This window comes from Apodemus sylvaticus, chromosome 1, assembly GCF_947179515.1.
Source record: "Apodemus sylvaticus chromosome 1, mApoSyl1.1, whole genome shotgun sequence".
NCBI lineage: Eukaryota > Metazoa > Chordata > Mammalia > Rodentia > Muridae > Apodemus > Apodemus sylvaticus.
The window spans coordinates 61,982,167-62,007,239 of NC_067472.1; the positions used below are offsets into that span (position 1 = coordinate 61,982,167).

The window sequence follows — 25,073 nt, forward strand, 5'->3', positions numbered from 1 at the left end:
GACTCGATACATACATATACATACATACATACATACATAGGAGTTTCAAGATGGAGGGGGTCTGTGGGTATCCGCCCTTGGTGAGCTATCCATCCATATCTCATAGAAAAATAAAAACAAAAACAAACCACACATCTCACAGCCAGCATCTGGGAGGCTGAGGCAGGAGGACATTAACAAGTTAGAGGCTAACCTAACACAAGTAGCAAGACCCCCACCTCAAAATACACAGGCTTGGGAGAAGGCTCAGTTGAAGTGTTTGCCCTGCAAGCATGAGGACCTGAGGTACTATCCAGAACCCATGTTGAAGAACCAGGCATGGCAGTGCATGCTTATAATTCCAGTGCCGTGGAGGCTGAGACACGATGGGGATGCCTGGACTCACAGCCAGCCAGCTTAGCAGTGCAGAATAGCCACGCCAGTAAGTAAGTTGGATGGCTCCTGAGGAAGGACACCTGAGGCTGACCTCTGGCCGCCACATGCCTCTACCCACACCTTGCCCCAGGAACACACACGTTCATCAATACACAATAAAGAACCACCCAGAATGCTGTCAGCTATTCCTTCAAAAGGGCTGACATTTGCTTACTTCAAGTATTAGGGGCCCACAAGAGGGTTTGTGCCTCACTCCCATAGCTCTCTGTTAAAATGTACATCTGCAATAACAGGATGATGTAAGCTATGGACAGGCAGTACTGCGGATTCAAATATGTGGGCCATGCTCGGTGGGCTTCAGAGGCCGTACCGTGAGTGCTCGCCTTAAAACCTGGTTATGTCTGGGCCTGTCCAGATATCTGAGACTGTTTCTGGGTACCCAGCAAAGGGTGCATGACTCTCTTTTGACACACTGTAATGAAGGGTCCTCCTAACCAGGGGGCATCTTGGTAGGAAAAAGAGGTAACTGTAGAAGTGACCATTGGGTCTTTCTAGAAGCCAATGAAATAAGGCTGTGTACTGGCTGTCGGCGTTGGTGCTGGGAAGATACCAAGTGGCCACCCATTCAGGATGGCTGACATTGGAACCTACTGCTGTCATCCCCTCTTTTCTCCTTCTTCCCAAAGGTCTCTTCCAAAACCCCAGGTGGTTCCTCTGCAGCTCCCATCTCCCAGAGTTTCAGTCCTAAGACTATAGGGTAGGTGAGGGGGGACCACTATATCACTCAGGGAAGAGTCTCGGACCCAGCCAGGATGCAGACCTGCCTAGGTGCAGCCCAAGGGACGTTTCAGGGAGTGATCTAAGCATCCAGCGTGCCAGGCCACCTGCAGCAGAGCCTCCTGCTTGTCACCACCTGGTCTTGCTCACTCCTCAACCGCCTTTCTCTACCTGTGTGGAAGAGAGAGTCAGTCTCTCCAGGGCTCAAGATGAGTCTGGAACCACCTAGAATCCCCCTCCTCGATTACTTTGTGCCTAGGAAAAGAGTGGAGTCAGGTGCTTTCCTCGGGTGGCCCCACTTTGTCTTCTCAGAGTAGTAAGGACCCCAGACCTGTCCCTCCAACACTAGGTCAATCCACCCTCTCTTCCCTGAGGCCACCAGAAGAGCCAGGAAGCCATGTGTTGCAGGAACACATAGCAATGCACCCTTTTGGCTATCTTTGCCTTCTGACACTCTCTGTAGGAGGAAGTGGTATGTCAGAGGATCTATGGCCTGCCTCCTGCCTTCCTCAGGGCACGCTGGGCTATGGTTCATTCCCAGTAGAGGGCAGCATTGGCCCTCTGAAGTCAGGGAGGGGCCCAAAGCCTCGTGTTCAGCCCCAAAGAAATAGCTCAGGGATCAGCTTTGGCCCTGCCATAGATCCTGTCCTGAAGCTGCCTGCTCCCCAAATCTCCAAAGTACTTTGTATGAGTGTGTGTGTGTGTGTGTATGTCTGTGTGTGTGTGTGTCTGAGTGTGTGTCTGTGTGTGTGTGTGTGTGTGTGTGTGTGTCTCTGTGTGTCTGTGTCTGTGTGTGTCTGTGTCTGTGTGTCTCTCTGTGTGTGATGCAGTGACAATTTTGGAGTTTTGGTTTCTTTAAAAAAAACATGGAAATATTATAAGAATACGGTATTTTTCAAGATCCCAGGTGTGAAATATGGGACTAATTCAGATTGTCCACAGCAGCTGACTATGATTTGCCTCATGCCCTAGCAGGGACATTATTTTGCCAGCAGCAGATAGTTTCTGTGACTGTGTGATGTTTGGAATTCTGGGGACTTTTCAATTCAAAGGGTATATGAATGCTAGGTCCCCGAGAGGCGAGGTGGGCTGTTGGTTGTTTGCTGTTGGCCATGGTTTGCTGAGTAGCTGTGTAGAAAGAAGGAAGAAGGAAGAGGGAAGAGGGAAGAGGGAAGGAGGAAGGAGGAAGAAGGGGGAGGAAGGGTTGGAGGAGAAGGAAAAGAAGGAGGAGGAGGATGGGAAGGAGAAGGAGAGGGAAGAGCAGGCATTATTATTGTTGTTGCTGGTATTATTATTATTATATATTCTGAAGCAAAGATCAAACTTGCCCCAAGGAACTAGATGCCCCTATCCAGCAGGAAGTAGTCTAATGGTAACACTACCCCCTTTCTTTTCTATCCTTTTTTTCCCTCTCCTACCTAGTGTTAGGGGTTTGGAAGAGAGAAAGAAAAGGGGTGGAGAAGAGTGGAAGAAGGAAGAACCCACAAAGCAGCTAAAGTCCAGCGACAATTGACATCTGGATGTGGGCCTAGGCAGAATGAGAAATTTGATTTCATGGCAGGGGACAAAGGAATGGGTATTTTATTCAAGAGACCAACAAAAATTGTATTGTGGCTGCTACCACTGGGATATATCCCCCTTTGCTCCCAGAGAGGGGTTTCTGGTTTTTCTTCTTCGTGTGTTCTGTTTCAGAAAAGGTTGGGAGATTGGCTAAGTGGTTGGAAAATTTTTGGGTAGAAGTAGAGGGTCTGAGAAACAAAAAAATGGCAGGAAAGGGAAAATGAAAGGTGTCACTCTGCTCTCTGGTGTCTGCAAGGGTTGCAGAGTTGGCTGCAACTGGAAAAATTGCAGGCGAAAGCGCTGGGAAGGCGAGGAGCACCAGAAAAGGGAGAATAATAAGGCTCAGTCCTGGTGACTGAGCAAGAAAGCAGGAGTTTCCTGCAGGAGGAAAGAGGGATAGAAACTGTGTCAGAGGGCAGTTGGGTCAGAGACAAGCTGAGAAGGAGGGAGGGCAGGCTGGTGAAACAGCCCATTCAAATGAAAGGGTTAATCTCAAACTAACTGCATTGCCAGAGTAGGAGGAGAAGTGGCTTAGGGTTAGGGAACCACCATCAGCCTCTCCAATAGTCACCAGTATATGCCTGCTAATGGTGTGGAACAGGGTTATGATGAGATAGGATGGCATCCTGTACAAATAATAGATCTAAGGTGGTTCAAAGAGGTCGTGGTCTCATATGGGAGGCACAAGCCTTACGTGAAACAAATTCTAAATAACTGGGCCACTCAAAATTATCCCCTAAGACTGAAAGGGATTGGTTACAGCCTACTAGTGGCCAGACTGCAATTGCAATAGATAATATGGTGGAAGGAAGAAGCTTTGAATATTAAACAGGGAAATACAGTGAGGGGAAGGAATATAGTAAAAGGACAGTTGCTAGCCAAAGGGTCATGCTTGGATATGCAAGAACAGATTCAATTTGATAATACTACAATAAACAATGTCACTTAGTGACTTTAAGAGCTTGGGACAAAGCTGGAGAGCCTGGGAAAAGGCTCACCTTATTTACAAAGATATACAAGCATTCACTGATTTTTTTTTTAAACAAAGATTAGTCTCAGCTGTGAACAAAGCTGTATCAGATCCCGATGCAAGACAGGTATTGATAGAGACCTTGGTATTTGAAAATGGAAATACTAAATGTAAAATGCTATCAGACCATTAAAAGCACAAACAGTGGATAAGTGGATGAGTGGATAAGGGATACAACTGATATCAGTTCTAACATGTATCATGTAACATCATAGGTCAAACTATAGCTAGAGGTCTCTGATTTCAAAATTCTTAGTCTTTAGTTGTAGGAAATATAGTCATTTCCAAAGAGACTGTGACCAAGCCACTAAAGAGCTCAGATCTCAAAGTGCTCAGCGCTTTAATTTTGGGAATTGTGGTCATTTGTAACAAAATTGTGAATAAGGTGTCTCTAAGGGTAATGATTTTCCTAAATATAAACAAGAAAGAAGGCCTAGGCTTCCAGGAGTGTGTAAGCAACGTGGCAAGGGCTGCCATTGGACCAATGAGTGTAGGTCCAAGAGAGACAGTCAAGGCAATTTCTTGCCATTGGGAAATGAAATGGGGGCACTATCTTGAGGCCCCCACAGCAAAAGGTTCAAGCTGTTTCCAACAGGAGCTGAAAGACACTGGGTTATAGAAAAAAACTGCGGTTTTAAATCAGCATATGTACTTTAAGGACATGTTAACATCAGAATGGAAGATTGAAAAACTTTTCTTTGGGATTGCAGGTTTGTTTACATTTCCATGGAAATGAAAAGCTGTGGATATCATTCAAACTGATAAAGATTAGAATTGAGCAGATTAGGTTTCCAGAACACCTTAGCCACTGATCAGAAAAGCACTTATTTAATTGAAAATGTCTGTTTATAATTTCCAGCTACATCCAGCATAATTCATGGTGTAAAATGGGGGGGGGGATGTAGTGACAATTTTGGAGCTGTATTTTTATAAAACACAGAAATATTATAAGAATTTTTTTGTTTTAATCCCAGATGTGGGATGTGGGACTGCTTCAGATTGTCCACAGCAACTATGATTTGCCTAGTGCTCTAGCAGGGGTGTGATTTTGCCAGTGGCAGATAGTTTTTGTGATCCTATGATGTTGGAATTCTGAGAATGTTTCAGAAGGTATATAAATGTTAACTAAGGCTTGAGAGGCAGGATGGGTTGTTGGTTGGTTGTTCTTGGTCAAGGTTTAAGTAGTGATGCACAATGAAGAAAGAAGATATTCTGATGGCAAAGATCAAACTTGCTCCAAGGAACTAGATCCCTCTAATAAGCAAGAAGTAGTCTAATAATGATGTTGTTCCCTTCCCTTTCTATCCTTTTTTCTCTCTTACCTAGTGTCAGGGGTTGAAGGGGTGGAAAAGGGCTGGAGAAGGGTGGAAGATTGTGTGTGTGTGTGTGTGTGTGTGCACATACACCTATGCATGTGTATTTATCTGTATCATGTTCATGTATGTGTGTGTATCTGTTTCTGTGTTTGTATATATATGTATTTGTGTGTATAGGTTTATGTGTGTACATATTTGTATGTATTGTACTTTTTCTTTCTATGTATATATGTGTGCTTGTGTATATCAATGAATATGTGTTTATTTGTGTGTTTGTGTGTTATTGTGTGTGTAGATTTGTGTGTATTTGTATGTGTGGTGTATGTTTGTGTATATCTGTGTGTAGTTTTGTATATCATGTTTGTGTTTCTTTCTGTGTTTCTATCTATGTATTGTGTTTGTATGTTATGTATTTGTGTGTGTTATGAGTATTTGTATGTGTCTGTGTGTTGTGTGTATGTGTGCCATTGTGTGTATATTTGTTTATGTGTTTATTTGTGCATCTCTGTGTGTATTTGTTTATGTGTGTATGTGTCCAGTTTATGTATGTATTTGTGCATATCTGTCTGTGTATGTGTGTTTGTATGTGTGTGTGTGTGTGTGTGCACTGCACCCACGACAGTGTACTTACTGCTGGAGTACTACTTCCTACTTTCTTCTTCCTTCATCTAATAATGAGTTAGTTGACTAAAAATGGTTTTATCCAAAAGAGATCCAATGGCTAAAGCGGAATGTTTTATGAATGAATAGTGTTAGATTTCAATTCACCATATTAAAAAAAAAATCAATGGACTGAGAGATGACTCAGTGGCAAAGGCGGCTGCCATCGAGCCAGATGACCTGAGCTCAATTCTTGGAGCTACACGGTAGAAGGAGCACCTCCATACATGTGCTGTGGCCCAGCCCACCCCACTGGTGGATCCATGCCAGTACAGGTAAATGATAGGCTATGTCAGTGAGTGAGGAAGAAAAGAGCAAATGTCCCATCCAGAGAAACCCCAGAGAAACCATGCTAGGGCTCCACTCTCCAAGAATTAGGGCAGATCTCAGCACTCATAGGCAGAGCCTCTTCCTTGCTGAGGAGAGGGGCTCTTTGTGTTATGAATACTTTGTAGGCAGCCCAGTCATGACACTCAGCGATAAATCATGAAGATGGTGGGGACCTGAGGTGGGAAGTAAGGAGAGAAGTGTCTTCTGTAACCTATAACCCTCATTTAACACTAAAAAATTGGGACATCTGCCAGCTCATGTCTCTGCAGGACACCTGAGCAGCTCCCTCAGAACTCATGGTCACATCAAGTCATTCTAGTCCAGAAGATAAAGGTCATGTAGGATCCTAGATTGGCCTTGGGACCAGACAAGGATAGTCAGGGACACCAGAGATGGGTTCAGTTGACAGCAATACATTAATACTGGGTGACAGCTTCCCCTCACCAATGTCGCATGTTACTGTGAAACGTAGTTTCCTGGCCCAAGTTCCTACCACATGTGTCCAACCTGTGATCTGCATGTGGCTGAGGACAGCTAGCTATACATATGGCTGAACATAAAATTGTGAGTATGCTTAATACATTGAGACTTTTTCACTTTTATGTGTGTGTGAGAAGGTCAAAGGTCAATGTCAGCTGTCTTCCTTGATCACTCTGCACCCTCTTTTCTCTTTTTTAGATTTATTTTTATTTTATGTGTATGGGTTTCTCTGAACACCACATATAAATGCCTGAAGAACTCTTCTGAAGCTGGAGCAACAGTCATCAATGTGCCTTCATGAGCATCCCAGGATCCAAGCCTGGGCCCTTGGGATAAGCAGCCAGTGCTCTTTACTGCTGAACCACCTCTCCAGCCCCTCACACCTAACTTTTAAGATGAGTGCTGGTTCAAACTCAGGTCCTGCATAACTCACTTTACTAATTGAACCATCCTTCCAGCCCCATGGGGGGCTTTTTGTCTATTTGTTTTATAATTCAATTGTGAGGCTGCCACACAGATGGTGACAATATTGTGTCATGATGTCTAAAAAGGCTGAATATACCTAAAATCCCTTTGACCCTCCAGAGAGGCAGGGATCTCCTTCACGGATTGGCTAGTGGTTCCCCTGGGCATCCAGGTTGCCTCAGGCTGTGGCAGTACACCTTGAAGTTCAAGATAGGTTGGAAGGTTTGAGAATGTCAATCCTACCCCTTCCCCAGCTTCTAGGGAGGGGAGAGCAACTGGAGGCCAGTGATGGCATCGGCCTGACTATGCATTAAACCAGTTAAAAGGACAGTGTGGGAATATCCAAACAGCTGACCGTGGGAGGTGCTGAGGACAGTGGGCCTGAGGTGGGTATGGAAGCACCTTCTCCCACGTGCCTTGTTCTTGAGGCACACTGGTGTCGTAGCTGTGGTCACCCTTCATCATGGCCTTTATAATAAAGTAGTGGGCAGATGTAAGCCAGCGCTCCCCAGAGTTCTATGGATTTCTCCAGCAAGTGAGGCAGACCTGAGGAGGGTCCTGCAGAAACCCTAACACATAGGTGACAACCTGAAGCTGTGATTGGCACCTGCAGAGGACTGGGGTGTGCACTCTTACTGGGCGGAGCTTTCTGCTTCAGGATCTGCTGCCATCTCTGGGAAGGCTCTGTGTAGAATTGGATGGAATTAGGGAACCCTGCTAGCTTGTGTGGGACATGCTTGGTGTGTGGGGTCACTGCTGGGTCCCATGCTAAGAGTATAGGGAGGACATAGTACTTTCTTTATGATCCCAGCTGCAATAGATGCTCTGAGGGGGTCTTTGTGAACTCCAGCACAACCTCAACATGTCCATAAATTCCAAAGAGATTTTGTTTCAAAGCATGTTTTTGTCACTCCCCAGGTTGTTTCGCTGAGCCACACCCTCTCCGCCTTACCCCACCCCCTTTCCTTCCCCATGCTCGCTCTTCATCTTAGAGGGGAGAGGGCAACACCTGCCACCTGTCCACCTGCTTGTCCTCACCCTCCCTCATGCAGTTGTTCATCTGTTCTTGCGTAGCTTTCACTTCACTGATGCCTCAGTTTACCTACACAATTGCCTCCAGGAACTCTGGTGGAGGTAGAGGGACTTTGGCATAGGAGCAGGCTCCCGCAGTTTGGAAGCATTTACCCTCCTCTTCTGTCCTTTTAAGAGCCACCTGGATGGAGGACAGGCAGAGTGGGACCAGCCCAAATGGCCCCTGACATCTGAGGGCTTGGTTAGGCAGGCTGGATGACACACAGCTCTTCCCACCAGGAAGGCCAGCCTGTCTGTTACCTGGGCTCATACCTGCATCCAGTTCTCTTCCTGAACTGTCACTGTCTTGAGACTGGGGCTCCAAGCCCGAGGCTACTCTTTGGGAATCTGAACTGGGAGTGGCCTGACTTTTGCCGGGTGTTCTGACTCTGCAATTGTCCGCAGCAGAGCAAGTGAGAGGAGCTGTTAGCTGCCTTCTACCCCCACCTGAGCCCAGGTGTCACTTGTTCTCCAGCGCTGGTATGTGGCAGCTGAACCTATTCTCAGCCCGCACTCACAGCTGCTCCAGTAGAGGACATTAAGACTTATCCTGCCCCACCCATCCCTGTCCCTTCTAGGAGCGAGGCCCTCCCTCCCTATCAGCGGGGCCCAGCTTGCTCTGCAGGCTGCAGCTGCCCTCCCTGGGGGTGTCCAGGGTCCATAACATCTCCCAGGCTCCAGGAACACCTGGAGGCTCGCCTCTCTACCTCCATGCTGTCCCATTCTTTACTGTAAGGAAACTAGAAGTTTCCAGGACTAGGCCTAGGTTGGAAGATGGATGCAGTAAGCCTTGGAGATGAAAATTACATCAGGAGAATAAAGGCAACATTTACAGGGCAGTCGTTAGAGTGGCCTAGCCTGTACATACCTGGGCTTGGCCAGGTAGTCATGCCATCTCCAAGACTGAAGGACTGGCACTGAAGTCTCAGCAGTCAGCGCCAGTGAGGAGCTTCAGCCCAGCCTATGGGCAGCACTCACAGAAGGCCTGACTCAAGGTCCATCCAGCTCACCATCAGACTGAGGAAACATACTGCTGTACTATCCAATCAAACATTGTTCCTCTTTCTTCCAGCCTCCCAAAGGAACCTGCAGCCATTCACCCCGCGCCTTTGCTTTGGGAAAGAGAAACATTTGACTTTGGGAGTATTTATGGACCATTTCTTGGTACTCACTGCCTCTGGAGACAGAAGCATCTCTGTGACTGTGGTAGGGGCTGGCAGGGTCAAGTGACCCATGGAATTTTAGTTTGGATCTGACTTTTAGTGGCCAGTGGAGTCTCTAGACCATTTTTGGCCATTTCTCAGTCCCAGGTCCAGCAGTAGAACAGAAAGCATGGCAACTCTTGGAGCCTCAGGTTGGTTCTCTAACTTGGGCTTTTATGGTGGGAGAGACCATGGGGAAGCCACTAGAACCACCTCTATTGAGAGCACATAAACCAAAACCACAAAGAAAGATTTTAGGGTAGTGAGTCTACCATCAAAGGCTTGAAGTGGGTAACCAACCTCAGGGTGGTGGGTAACCAACCTCAGGGTTGTAGGTAACTTCAGCTATGATGGTAGATGTTGGCCCAAGTGCTTGGCTGGTAGAATCAATCAATCAATCAATCAATCAATCTGTCTCTGTCTCTGTCTCTCTCTCCCTCTGTGTGTGTGTGTGTGTGTGTGTGTGTGTGTGTGTTGTGTTCCAGGTCTCCCATAGCATCAGGTGTTGCCAGTGTCCCTGACTCTGACCATTCTCATGGGCAGTGATGTCTCTTTATTGTTTGAACTGCAGTTCTCCAATTCCGTGAGATGTTGAAAGTCTGCTTGTCTGATACCCACAGGTCTTCCTTGGTGAGGTGTCTATTTGGATAGTGGTCCTTTATTATCTAAAATATTTTTGATGGTACTAGACAGATGTGTCCATGGTTAAGAATACTTACTGCTCTTGCAGAAGACCCAGCCTTAGTTTCCAGCACCCATCTGGTGGCTCATAGTCATTAGTACTCCAACTCCAGGGAATCCAATGCCATCTTTCGGCTTCTGCAGGCATCAGGCACACACATGGTATACATATATACATGCACATAAAGCACTCATATATAAAAATAAATAAATCGTTTTAAATTTTTTTGCAAAGATATTTTCCCAGTCTGTGGGCTTGTCTTTTTTCCCTCCAGTGCTCTTCCTCTTTTCTTTAATAGAATTTATTTATTTATTTATTTATTTATTTATTTATTTATTTATTTATTTATTTGTGTATATGTCTATGTGAGTGTATGCACACTTATGTGTAGGTACACACATCAATACATACATGCAGAGGCCAGAGGAGAGCATTAGGTGTCATTATATATTACTCTTCACCCATGCCTTTGAAGCAGGCTTTCTCTGCTAGATTGGAAACCAACAAGTCCCAGTGCTCCTTCTGTCTGATCCCCCTCAGAGCTGAGGTCACAGGTGTACACAGAACTCCCAGATTACTATGTGGATGCTGCAATCCGAACTCTGGTCTTTAAGGTTGTTCAGCAAATCCTCTTAATGACTGGGCCATCTTCTCATGCTTCCCACAACTCCGACCCTCTCTCTTTGATACAGGTCTCGTGCATAGTAGGCTAGCCTTGAGTTCCCTGCATCCCTGAGAATGACCTTGAGCATCTCCTGACATCATCTTCCAATTCAGGTATACGTTATCATCTTTAATTCCTGTCATTCTTTTAGCAGCATTTCTGCAAAACAGATACATGGTTTGGGTGTGAAATGCCTCCTGCTGGCTCATGTATTTGAACACCTAGTTCCCATCTGGGGGTTTTGTTTTGGGAGGTTCCAGAACCTTTAGGAGGTAAGTCCTCACTGGAAGAAGTAGGGCATAGTGGGGTGGACATAGAATGTCATAGCATGGCCTCACTTCCTAACCTGTCTCTGCTTCCTGATCCGTAGAGATGTGATCACATTCCTTCTGCTACAGTTATGAGCTGCTCCCACTGTGATAGATACACTATGATAGAGTGGGAGCCAACACGATTCATACTTTCTTACAGTTGTTTCTATCAGGTAATTTGTCAAAGCAACAGATAAGGTGACTAATACAACAGAAGTCTTCAATTTTACTAAAGTCCAATCTCTTGGTTGAGTACACTGGATTTCTGTGTACATCTTGATAAAACTGACTAGGACATTTAAAGCTGCTATTTTCAACTAAGAAGGAATGCACCATCCCGTCCGACCCCAGGCTTGGAAATACCTCACTATGCTGCAGCCCTAGGGATCTCGATCGACTTCTCTTCCTGGAGGCACCATACTGCTCTAATGCTCCATAGACAAAGCTCTGCTTCCCTGGCCTTCCAAGCAGGACACTGTAGACATCTGTCCTGGCTTTAGTTATGCGGCTGTGATAGAAAAGTCTGACAAAAAAAGCAGGGAGGAGAGAGTTTATTTTAGCTTACAGTTCCAGGTTACAGTCTGTCATAGTGGGGGAAGTCAAGGCAGGAACTTTGACAGCTAGCCACATCTCACAGGCAAGAGCAGAGAAAAATGAAAGCATGCATGCTCGCTTCCTTGTGCCCAGCTGTACGGCTCTGTTACCATACGAAGCCCCTGTTGCAGGGAATGGTGCTGCCCATGGTGGGCTGGGTCTTCCCACAATTAATTAAGACATCCCCCCACAGACATGCCAGTCCAAAGTCCTCACTGAGACTCTCTAGGTGACAACTCTAGGTAGTATCAAGTTGACATTTAAACCCGAATTTCATGATATCTTAAGATGACTTGGTCACATGGTATGCGTTTGAAGATCAGGTGATCAAGTCCCATAGGATCTCGGGGAGGCTTCTGCATTGATGATATTGTTAGTGTGCATTGGACTGGGTCAAGTGGATGGTCCTTCCTACTGTGTAAGGTACAGCACAGTGTCCAGTGGGTCTCTTTGGGTTTTGCAGTTAGCAGATACATAGTTAGTAACCCAGAGGGTCATCACTTTTCAGTGAGGCCCAAATAAGAAGAGGCTCTGTAATAGGCCCAGGCTGCTGTGCAACCTTCTTAGCAGCATGAGCGGCTCAGAGCAGCAGATCCTATGGTATCCAAGGTGCTTAGGTAGGAAGTTCTCTTGGGCCTGCTCAGGCTCCTGAAGGGACTTCTCAGCCTACCACCCTTGGTCTGTAAGGCTGAACCCTGCCATCCTCTATGGATACTTCTTCAAATCTTGGATTACTTCTAGACTCCACAGAGCATGTGGCCATGTGACACCAACTGACTACATGACCTGAACTATCCATTATAAAAGAGCCATTTGGTGACCCGGGATCCAATGGGGCTGGGGAAACACAGGTGTGTGTCACCATTTTGTAGAGGCAGTGGATGCAGGGCAAGCCTAATAACTAGCAATCCCATATTAGTTACTGCACTCATTCCTGGGACAAGACATTTGGCAAAAATAACTTAAGGGAGGGTTTATTGTGACTCACCGTTTGGGAGTACAGTCCATCGTGATGAGGATGGCAGTGTGGTGGGAGTAACAAGGCAGCTAGCAACCCTGCATTCCCAGCTAGGAAGCAGAGCAAGAGGATTCCAGTGTTCACCTCACTTGCTTGCCTTTTTCACTTCAATATTCACCCACAGGATGGTGTTACCCGAATTTAAGGTGAGTCTGTTAACCTAATCTAAAAAAATACCTTTCAGACATGCCCTGGTGTTTGTCGACGTAGTGATTCTGAATCCCAGTAGGTTGATAATGGAGATTGACTGCAGCATACTACAAAGCTCCAACAGCTTTTTGAAGTGCTCCTGTGATGCTGGTAGCTGTTTCTGCTTCTTTCCCAGTGCCTCCAGGCAGCACCTGCTCTTCATAAGTAATTTCCTATTACTTGGTCATCGAGAGAGAACAAGTCTTGGATCAGCTTCCAATTGTTTTGGATCCGCTTCTAATTGCTTTGCTTGTCATGCAGGTAACCTGTAGCCTCCTAGGAGGAACAGAAGAAGGGAAACACCCAAGCAGATGGGATGTGGAACAGTCATTCTGGTTATTCTACTTGACCTAGAAGGAGAGATAAGGTTTACAGGTTCCACGCTTTGGTGGCACAGCACAGGGTATGAAGAGACTTGTATCCCATAAGAATGTTGGGCACAGAAATAAACCCCTGGGCTGAAGGGAGCTCCATGGTGGATGAAATGACCTAATCAGTGGCCACCAGCTAGCCTTCTCCCCAGATATCACTGTCATTGCCAAAAGGGCTTGAGGAAGGTATGACCTGGAGAGCGTGTGTGGACCGGACGGTACGTGGGTGTCCATTCATTGAGGTTCATCTACTAAGGCTGCTGCTTGGCACTCAGATGGGTACTGCCACTATGGGAGAGACCCCTCTGCTGTCACTGACACCAAGACATACCTGAATGTGAGCTGGCTTTTCGGGTCCAGGGTGCCTTCTTAGTATACTTGACACCCTGCTGTGTATCTCATGGTTTTCTTCTGAACAGGGACTCAACACAGGCAGAGAGTACAAGCTCAGAGAATCACTGCCTTAATCCTCTCTATCACCCGGGCTTGAGGACAGATGACTGCATTTTCTGCACCCTAAGGAGCTAGAACAATGTCTTCTGAACCCATCCATGCAGCCATGTTCTTGTAGCCACTGCTCATGGTCCTGGAAACACAGAGGTTAAGCCATCAATGATTTTGTTGTTGTTGTTCAGGGGAAATCCACCAGTGACTGGCAGATAGGACCCAGGGCTTTTGCATACACTAGGCAAGCACCCTATTACCAAAGTTATATCCCATCTCTATTCGAATAACAATTATCTTCCTGTCCCCACTGCTCTAGGTTCTCTTGGTCAAGACTTCCACAGTAGGCACAATACTGACTCCCAGGACCCTAGAGGTTGAGGAGACCATGGGTGCACTTTGAGGTGTTCTTGTGAGAGAATCACCAAGATAGATGCAAGGGGAAGACTGCAGGCTGGTACAGCTGCCCTGGCCAGTGAAAACAGGCTGCGGTTTCACAACAGAAAACCTAGACTGTAAACGATGCCCTGCAGCTCTGGTCTCACCGTGATTAACATCAATGGAAGAACTCCACTGCCCAATCCAAGCAGGACTGCCGAGGGCGCAGACCTTTCAGGAATGAAACTTAGGTCACCCACCAGGTAAAGGGCCACAATCAGCTAAAGCACTCGCTGAAGCAAAAAGACGTGCAGGAAGATGGTGATAAATACCAACCAGGCCATGTGACCAGCTGCGGCCCCGAGCCTAGGAGAGTTACAGAATTCTTCCCTATGCGGTGACCAAATATGACTGGGATTCTCCCTTCCCCTCCTCCGGACTCCTGCACCTAGGATTATGAGTTCCTAGAGCTGCTAGTTTTCTGTCTTTGGATTGGCTGCAGCTCAGCTAGAAGGGGAATGGATAAGGACACAGAACCTCCCGTCTCTATGGGGGGTGGGGACATGCATCTGACGGTGCAGTCCCAGCTGTCAGTTAGGCGAAAGTGGAACCTTACTTAGTTCAGAAATCTCACCAAAGGCTTTCATTTTTGTAAGAGGATCAAAACAGGCAGATCCTTAGAGAGAGAAAACAGCTGTCTTCCTGGTGTTAGGGAGGAAATACCGGGATGATTAGGTGCTAATGGCAGCAGGGAGATAAGATCTGGTATGCTAGGAACATTCAAACGCCAGATAATGGTGGTGGTCTGGTGGAGTTACTGAAAATCACAGATCGGTGTGCTTACTCAGAGCAAATCAGATCCCATGCCAAGCAGATGCAATGGAGTTTCTTGTTTTCAAAGGGAAGTTATCTGTGGTTGCCAGGGGGAAGGGGCAGCTGCATGATGTCACTGTCACTGAACTGAGGGTGGCAGCCACAGGTGTGGAAGTGAAGCAGGGACCCTCTTTATGCCTCACGCTGGTTTCTGCCTGGCTTCCTAGAGCTTCTTTCTCCCTGAAGTCTTGGGTGCCGCCGGCCTCCTCCCGTGCTATTCGCAGGTTGGTGTTGTGCACTGTCTGTCACAGATTTTCTGGGAGCCCAGCAATATAGAGGACCTCCTGTTTCCCACTTCCCAACCACTGGGACTCCAGCTGGCTACTGGCTCCTGTACCAGCCAGGATATGTTCCAGGAGCTCCCCCTCCCCCCAGTCAAGCAGGGTTCTTCTGTCTTTGCCCTAGTCCTCCCTAGGGAGGGCCTAGGGGGGCATTTGTCCCCAGCTCTGGTTACTAGTACATGACCATTCTCCGTTTTAAGCCTGCTCTCTTCTTTCCTTTCCTCAAGTACAGACTACAGTAGAGGCCTGAGATCAGCAGAGACCTCATCCAGTCCCCAGCAACCTGTACACTCTGTGCCCCGTGATAAAGCACACATAGCAGAATTGTTCATCTTTGCCGTGACTAAATGATGGATTGACTATCTGCTGCCCATCCTCCAAGCAGAAACTGTCTCTGTGAAACACGGATTCTCCATCTCTTCCCAGCCCCCATCACTCCACCCTGCTTTCTATCTCTGTAGATGTGTAGTCTCCAGGGACCTCTCAGGAGAGGAATTCTATAACGTGTATCTGTGGTAGGCTTCTTTCCCTGGGCAGTGTCTAGAATGTTCTGTGCTCCCTCCACACCTCTCCCCATGCCTGTGCAGGCCGTCACTTCTGCTCACCTTCCCATAGCAATCTTCTTCCACAGTGAGGACCAAGGCCCAGACACAGAACCTTTTGAGGGGAATTCAAGCTATACCCAAACCACAGAACCCCAATCCCTTCCTCCTCTAAGAGGCTCTTACTGGGGATCAAGGAGTCAGCAGAGCCGTGAAGGCAGCATTTGACTTGAGAGACTCCTGAGGACTTTTGCTGCATTATGATAAATGTTAGTTTTGTGACGGCACAATTTCCAGGCCATATGTACCTGTGAGGACCAACATTCTGTCAATGTCTCCAAGGCCTCTGCTGTTGCCGCACAGCACGCCGCCTCTGCTTTCCTTACTCTCCTTCCCTTCCCTCGCTCCCTCTCTTCTCTCCTCATGTCTCTCTCTGCCCATCCTCTTTTCTCCTCCTTTTTCTCTCCCCCTTCTCCTCTCATCTCTCTCCTTCCTCCTCCTCACCTCCCCACACCCACCCCCTGCCTCCGCACTCGCCTTCTCCCCTCCCTTCTTGTCTCTGCTATCCTCTCCTTTTCTTTTCCCTCCTCTTCCTCCCTCTTCCCCCTTCCTCCTCTCCCCCTCCTCCTCCCCTTTCCTCCTCTCTTCCATTCCAGCCTCCTCCCTTCCCCCAGGTATCTCCCAACTCAGGAGTCCTCTCAAGGGAGCCGCTCAGGTCCCTGGTTGCTTCGGGCCTTGTTGGCTTCCTGCTGCTGCGGTTGGCCAGCCGGCCCGCCGGGAGGCTATTGTTCCACCTGGGTGAGATCACGTCCGTTCCGTTGGGCTTCTAGGTCTTGAAAGTGGACAGGCACGTGTGGTCTGCCCGTTCCATCACTCTCCAGAAAGGAAGCACAGGCTGGACTGAGTGCTGGATAAAAGTTGTAGCCGGGGCTTCCTTTACTGTAATGCTGCTGCCTTTTCCCTGGACATCCACCCACCGGGAAGCTGGAGCCACCTGAGGACCCCAGTACAACAGCATTTTCATCTACTTGGGCGACTTCATTATTATTGGTATTGCTAAGTAATGGCTTTCTAATCCTATCCCTCCCTGTGTGTTTACTAGCCGACATTCTGCTGCAAAACAAAAGCAGAAAAAACCACCCAGGCTTTTCCTCTCCATGACTAAGTAAGCAATAAACTACCTTTAGAATGGATCCACTGCCAACTGCTGTGATCCGTCATTTACCCTGAAGCTAAGGACAAAGCCTGTCCCCAGTGTGGCCAGCAGGCGCTGTCTCTTGGAGCTGGCTCCTTTGTCTTGCTGACAGTGCCCGACCTGCACCTGACTCACTCACTTTCTGAGATGTCATCTCAGGTATTTCTTACTTGCTGGTGGAATTACCATCTAAGAAATTCTTCCTTTTATCAGAAAAACAGTGATTTTAGGGGGCCCGTGAGATGACTCAGCATGTAAAGGGGCCTACCACCAGTCCTGGTGACCCGAGTTCAACACCTGGAACTCATAAATGGAAAAAGAGAAGTACATCCGGAAAGTGGTTCTCTGACCTCTCCCAAATACACATCACACACACTCACGCATGCACACACGCACAAATAGATAAAAAGGCAATTTTAAAGAAGGGAGCTGGCTTAGCAGTTAACACCCTTGCCTGGCAAGCTTGGGAACTGCAAGTTCAGATATCCTGTCTTGCAGGGATACTGGGGGGTGGGGTGGGGACCAGTAATTTTAGCTGAGGAAGGTGGGGGCAAGATGGCTAACAAGACTAGCTTTATCTGTGAGCTCTGGTTTGAATGAGTGACCCCGCCTCAAAGAATGGCAGAGCAATTGAGGATAATTCCTCTAACCAACTTCCAGTCTCCAGATGCATATGTATACATGTGCACATGTGCATATGTGTGTGCACGAGTGCGCGCGCGCGCACACACACACACACACACATACACACACACTCACTGAGAGAGACAGACAGAGAGAGACAGAAACAGAGAGTTTAAGTGTAGTGTTTGAATATCAATCATCTAGGTTTTTCCACAGAGGACTGGTAACCTGTGCACATCCTCATTTTCACACTTGCATCTGTATCCAGCTAAGCGCTGACTGATCCTAAGATAACGAAAAACTGCAAGCTAATTCTGAGTTCTGTGATTCTGGCCCAATTGCTGGTGAGTGTTGTAAGCTTTCCCCTGACATTGCCTAACATTTATCTCTGTGACAAGACGTGGGGCTCCCTCATCCCCAACGTGCCCAACCATGGCTCCACTTTCCTGACCATGCTGTGGGTACTTGTCCCAGCAGACTCTAGCTTCTTCTCAGCCCTACCCCCCAGCCCTGTTCCCTGTGTCCCCAGCTCTCCAGTATTCAGACAACTTTAAAGAAAGTGAAACAGAGAAAAGCAGTAAGTTGTAATTATGGGGGTGGGGTGGGGTGAGGGGTGGGGGGGGGTGGGGCAGGGGTGGGGTAGGGATGGGGCAGGGGGGGGGTGGGGGGTGGGGAGGAGGAAGTCAGGGAAGATGAACCCCAATTCCACTCCCCAGTCAGAAGGGCCTGCATCTTGGCTTGTTCCAAAGCACATGGCCAGGCAGAGTGCTCCAAATTCACCAGGGACCGGAGCTCCCAGCTGAGAGGGCCGGAGCCGCATGGTGGCCCCAGTGGAGACTCATCACGGAAGGCCATCATCAGCAATAGAAAGTAACATCAAGATGGCCATGAGAGAAACCAGGGGGATCTAGTCATAGAGAAGATAGCCCACTGACAGCCTGATGAGCTGGACAGACAGTGTGGGGACTGTGAAGAGTGTGGGAGGAGGAGGTGTCAGATGGTGGTGCTCCAGAGCAGTGCTTCTCAACCTCCCTAACCCTATGACCCTTTAATATAGTTCCTAATGCTGTGGAGACCCCCAACCACAAAATGATGTCATTGATACTTCATAACTGTAAGTTTGCTACTGTTAGGAATCGTCATGTGAACATCTGATATGCAACCCCTGTGGTGGTCATGACACAGGTTGAGCTCTGGAGGGCTGCGGGGTGGGGGCTGGAGCAGCTGGCTTGTAGGTGAGAAAAGCAGGCCAGGTGCAGGGGGTCATGAAAGGAAAAGGGAAAAACAGCAAGAAGGAGATACCTGGGGAAATCAGACACCCTAGGATTCAGGCAGCTCGGGAAAGCATCATTGGGAGGACAAGAGAGGACACACATGCTAGAGTGCTACATTGTCAGAGTTCTAAATTGGTCCCAGCAAACACACTCTACACCTTAAGGATAATGCTGGGGCCAGCGAGAAGGTTCAGTGGGTTAAGGTGCTTTTGCTGAACCTGATAGCCGGCATTGATCCTTGGGACCCATATGATGGGCAGAGAGAACCAACTTCTGCAAGTTGTCCTCTGATCTCTCTGTAATCTCTGATATTGTAGCACTTGAGCATGGGTTTGGGCATGTACCGCTCATCATACAAATACACACACACACACACACACACACACACACACAGTGCTAGATGTGGGAAAAATAAGCTGTATAACTCTGAAAATATTAACTTTGGACATGGTGTATGTGCATGCATACATGTGTGTGTGTGCTGGTGTCCATGTATGTGTGTGTATAACTGTACATGTGAAAGCTGAGGTCCATGAGTGTCTCTTTGATGGCTTTCCTCTTCATTGTTTTGAAATGGTGGGTGAACTTGAAGTTCACCAATAAGGCTAGCCTGGCTAGCCAGCAAGCCCTCTAGGTTCTCCTGTTTCAGCCTCTCCAGCATGGGGACTGCAGGTATACACCACCACACCTGGCTTTTCCATGGGTACTGGACATCAAACTCAGATCATCATGCTTGTGTATGCACTTTGCTGACTAGGCACTCTCCCCAGTCCATACATGAGGTTTTATAAGCTGTAACTATGATTTAAATGCAGATAGGGTAAAAAACATGTCCTACACTTAGCTAGGACATGCTATGGAGACCTGTTTGAGAAAGAGCCACTCTACCAATCCTTTAAAAGATGTATTCAAGCAACCAGAGAAGCAAGCATCTAGAAGCAGGGAACCTGAAGAAGATGCTGTTCGCAGTATAAAGAACCTGGAAGTTTCTAGAAATAAAGGATTTGTTTTCTTTAAAAAAATATTTCTTTTATGTTAATGAGTGCTTTGCCTGCATGCATATATTATTTATGTTACGTTGATGAGTGTTTTGCCTGCATGTATATATGTATGTCATGTATGTGCAGCGCCCTGGGAGGCCAGAAGAGGGGTTTGATCTCCTGAGACTGGAATTACAGCTGGTGGTGAGCCACCATGTAGGTTCTCTGTCAGAGGAGCCAGTACTCTTAGCTACTGAGCTGCCTCTAGAGTCCCAATCAATTTCATTTTTAAATGTTAAGTAGACATTACATTCCAAGGACAAACCTCACTCTATAGGTTGGTTTGGATTGGGTAAGTTTTCTTTTAAAATTCTTACATCCACATCCATGAGGAACAAAAACTGTGGTTTATCTGGTTTTGGAATCTGAGCCATGATGGCATTATAAAGACAATCAGGATGGTTGCATCTGTAGGTGCACTTCTGGGGGCTTCTTTATTGGGTTCTTATACCTCTATCATCCTTCCAACCCTTATTCTACCCTCATCCCTTCCAACCCTCCAACACTAGGTAGAAGAGAAAGGTTATAGGGGAAGGGGGCATAGACCTCTTTTGACTACTTCCTGCTGATTAGGGCACTGAGTTCCTTTGGGCAAGTTCAGTCTTCATTGTCAGGATATCCTATTTTTTTCTTGTCTTTTTGTTCATGACCATGTGACAACTAATCCAACAGCATGGGGGCAGCTGCCCCTGACCCTCTCAGGGCTCTCGAATTTATACCCTCTCAAGAGTCCCCAGAATTTTAATCATAAACTATGTGCAACTGGCAAAAAATTGCACCCCTTCTAGAGCATGAGGTCAATCATAGTTAGCAGCTGGGGGCAATCTGAAGCAGTACCATATCTCACACCTGGAATTAAAAAGACATATTCATATAACATAACTAGGTTTTTTAAGAAACCAAAATCCTCACTATAGCATCCTTTTCAAGGTTTTCTGGATAAGTTTGTATAGATTGGCTTTATTTCTTGCATTCTGTTGCTGTGATAAATATCATGACCAAAAGCAACTTGGGGAGGACAGGGATTTTTTTGTTTGTTTGCTTTTTTTTTTGTTTTTTAAAAAGATTTATTTATTTATTATATGTAAGTACACTGTAGCTGTCTTCAGATACTCCAGAAGAGGGAGTCAGATCTCATTACGGATGGTTGTGAGCCATCATGTGGTTGCTGGGATTTGAACTCAGAACCTTTGGGAGAGCAGTCAATGCTCTTAGCCCAAGGAGAGGGTTTATTTCATTTTATAGTTTACAATCCATCATGGAGAAGACAGGCCGGAACTCAAGGTAGGAACCTGGAAGCAGGGACTGGAGCAGAGACCATGGAAGAATGCTACTAACTGGCTTGCTCCATATAGTTGGCTCAAACTGCCTTCTTTTTCTTTTTCTTTATCTTTTTCTTGTTCTTGTTCTTGCTCTTGTTCTTTTCTTTTTTCCTTTTTTTTAAGTTGCATGGTGGATTTCATTTTGCGGATGCATGGGGATTTTCACAATAAAAAGTAAAAAAGAAACAGAGAGAGGAGTGAACATACTAACTTTTAGCCAAGTAGGAAGGGCAGATATTGTCTAGAAGAGCTTCTTTATGAAGATTATGCCTTTGTTTCTCTTGGCCTTCAAACTCCTGCCATAGTTGATTGTCCCAGGCAAAGGGTTGGGCTTTAAACAATGATGTTATGTAAACAAAGTCTAGGGGTGTGAGTGTAAAATGTCCCCCACAGGCTCATATGTTTTTAACATTTGGCCCCCAGCTGGGAAGGATATAAGGCTTTTAGGAGAGGGAGCTTTGCGGGAGTTAGTGCATCCCTGGAGATGGACCTTGAGGCTTTAAAGCCCAACCTGGATGCAATGCTACCAACCAGCCTCCTCTCCGGCCACCACACCTTTCCTGCCTGCTTCTGTCTTCCTCATCAAGATGATCCTTCCTTGAACTGTGGGCCCAAATAAACACTTTCTTCTTTAGGTCGCATTTGTCGAGGTATTTTATCATATGGTAACAGAAAAGTAACTAAGACATAGGATGTCTAAAATTTGGTGTTGTCAGTATCTGAGACTGAAATAATTATTGGTGCCATTGTTTTTGTTTGTTTGTTTGTTTGTTTTAAGGTCTGTCCTTCAACCTGCTTCTTTATACAACACAAACACCAGCTCAGGAATGGCACCTCATACAGAGGACTGGGCCCTCCCGCATCAATCACTAATTAAACAAATGCCCCACTGCCAGGTGTGGTAGAGCACACTTTTATTCCCAGTACTGGGGAAGCAGAGGAAGGCTAATCTCTGTGAGCTCAAGGCCAGCCTGGTCTACATAGTGAGTTCAGGACAGCTAGAACTACATAGTGAGACCCTGTTTCAAAAAGCAAAACAAGCAAAAAAGGAAAGGAGGGAGGGATGGAGGAAGGGAGGAAGGAAGGGAGGGATGAAGGGAGACAGGGAGAGGGAGAGGGAGGGAGAGAGGGAAAGGGAGGGGGAGAGAGGGGGGGTTGGAGAGAGAGAGAGAGAGAGAGAGAGAGAGAGAGAGAGAGAGAGGGAGAGAGAGAGAGATCCCACAAATGTGCCAGCAGGCAGCCTGGTGGGATGTTTTCTCAGTTAAGGTTCTCTCTTCCCAGGTGACTCTAACTTGTGTCAAGTTGATTAAAAAAAAAAAAAAAAAAAACTAACTGCATGCCCACAAATTTAATTTACTGAGTAGATATGGGACTATTATGTTTATCTGTTTCTTATGCAAATTCTGCTAGTTTGTGTCTTTCAGGAAATATATCTGTCCCTGCTAAGTTGATGCATTAATGACACAAAGTTAGGTGTGTGTTTCTAATACACCAGCCTGTGGTTCTGTTCTCACTCACTCCCTGCTGTTGAGACCTAGTGAATTTTCCTTGCCTTTCCTTTCCTTTCCTTTCCTTTCCTTTCCTTTCCTTTCCTTTCCTTTCCTTTCCTTTCCTTTCCTTTCCTTTCCTTTCCTTTCCCCTTCCCTTCCCTTTTCCTTTCCTTTCCCCTTCCCTTCCCTTTTCCCTTCCCTTCCCTTCCCTTCCCTTCCCTTCCCTTCCCTTCCCTTCCCTTTCCTTTCCTTTCCTTTTTTCCCTTGATCAATCTGGCTTTTGTAAATTTTATTTAACTTCTCGAAGTCAGTGCTTGGCTTTCCTAGCTACAAGTTCGGAGGGTGCAGCCTGTCGTGGTATAGAAGAAGTATCAGCAGGAGTGGCTCCAGCTGTTTCCCTGGGGTGTGATGGGTAGGGTTCCATCTCTTTTATAATGAGCAAGCAGAAAGAAAGAAGGGCTAAGTCATCAATTTCAAGACTTACCTCCCCAAAGCCCACTCCCTCCAGTTAGTCCCTGTATCTCAGAGGTTCTACAACCTTCCTAAACCGTGCCAACAGCTGGAGAGCAAGGGTATCCATACGTGAGTCTGTGAAGGGACATTTTACCTCTAAGTCATGCATTCTACCTCTGGTCTCCAAGACTCATTCATGGCCATCTCACAATATAAAATGAACTGTTTCTAAAGTCTCTGCAGTTTTGTTGTCCAAAGTATAACATCTCCTCTGACGTACAAGGTAATAACTGTGAAGCCCTATACAATAAGATAAAAAATAAGTTACACACTGTTAAAAAAGTAATATCTTGAAGCCATATGGCAGAGGTGGGCAGAGGACACCGAGAGGACACTACAATGTACAAGTATGTGGGGGACAATGGGAGAGAAAGAGAAGCCAGACCACTTGAGCATGATGAAGAGAGATGGAACTGGAGACAAGAGGGTTAAGAGGAACAGCCTGTTGTAAGTAGCCTGCCCTGCCACCTGGGGTCTTGGTAAAGTCCCAGCCTGTGCTGCTGCTGAGGGCCATGTCTGGGTCCATGGCTGTGAGGCAGTATGGGTCTATGTCTATGTCCATGGTTCATATTACTACTAATGACCATGCAGACATCCCTAGTCCGGGTTGCTTCCTGGGACCATGTCGATGTCCAAGGCTGGGCAAAATAAACAGCCTTGACTTTATTCTAAGTGTCCAGTGTTTGTATTATGAAATGAGAGTGCTCTTATTATAAAATAAGGATCACTATTTCTCATATATACTTTCAATACACAATGGCACAGAGTAAACCTTTGAATTCCAAAGGGAGGGATAGGGACCCAGCAAGAAGAAACTCAAGTCCAAAGTGAAAAACACCAGCCCACATAGTTCCAAGTCCAGCGTCTAGGACTAATGGTGAAGCCATTCGGGGTCCAGCAGCCATACTGTCCTGCTTTCCCAGTCCCTCTCACTTTGCCTGACTCCATTCAGCTTGAAGCTTTCCTTGGCAGCTGCCCCATGGTTCTGGTATATGTAACCTCCTGAAGCCTCTAGTGCAATCCAGGCTTCCTCTTTACAGCTTCACATAATAGTCTCTAAAGTACTTCCTGAAGAGAATCCAACCCTGTCACACATAGTTGATGGCTTTCTTGAACCTTGGGGTAAATGTCCATGACCCAATAATTTTCCTAATCTGCATGTTTGCAAAATCAGCTCTATGAGATCACAACTGCCAAGTTCTGCTGCCAGCTCTGTATGCTGCTTGATAGTCTTGGACCAGACCTGCTGTGACCTCTGTGTGTCTGTCCAGCATGTTCCTGGGAAAATACTTCTTAGGTACTTAAAGCAAAGAGGGAACACCTGAGGCCACCTTTCTATCCAGGCATTCTCTTTGCAGGAAATTTGCATTTTATACATTGTAGTGGTAAGTCGATGGGTGCGGTCTTGCTTTCCACATATCTTTTCTATTGTCCAAGTGCAGAGTTCTGGCTTCTCTTTCATTGCATTAACTTCTTTAGTAATTAGTGCTGCTTTGTCCGTGGCTGCCTTATCTGCAGCCACAAATTCATTCTTGTTCCATTCATTGGAGGCTACACATTTTTCATACCTTTCTACCCTACTTTTTACTTTCACTGTAAATCTTAGTAAATGCAGCAAAAAATAACCACTATGTTATCTTTAAATGTCCACTGCCAGACAGCTTAGTCTATTTGTTTTTTCATTTTTTTTCAAGAAGAGGTTTCTCCATGTAACCCTGCCTGTCCTGGAACCCCTTCTGTAGACCAGACTGGCTCCACACTCACAGAGATCCACTTGCCTCTGCCTCTGGGTACTGGGATTAAAGGCATGCAGCACCATCGTCCGGCTAGTCTATTATTTTTTAATTTAGCTACATTCAAGTACTCAGAATAAAGACAGAATACAGCCACAGTCTTTGTCAAAATGTAACACAAATGGTCATTAGCGCAGTTCTTAATGGAGTCCGTATTCTCTGAAACCATGTGCCCATCATCTTCAGTGTCTAAATTATTATGGTCATTC

The 25,073-nt window shown here is 46.5% G+C and overlaps 1 long non-coding RNA gene across 1 annotated transcript in view; it reads left to right on the plus strand.

The window, feature by feature from the left end:
- The window catches only part of LOC127693793 (uncharacterized), a 59,265-nt gene extending 42,262 nt beyond the window's left edge, over nt 1–17,003 (plus strand). The window contains exons 6-7 of the long non-coding RNA XR_007979755.1: nt 10,641–10,725; nt 12,720–17,003. This is a non-coding gene — a long non-coding RNA (uncharacterized LOC127693793). The remainder of the gene's footprint in view (nt 1–10,640; nt 10,726–12,719) is intronic.
- Nucleotides 17,004–25,073: the final 8,070 nt, after the last annotated feature.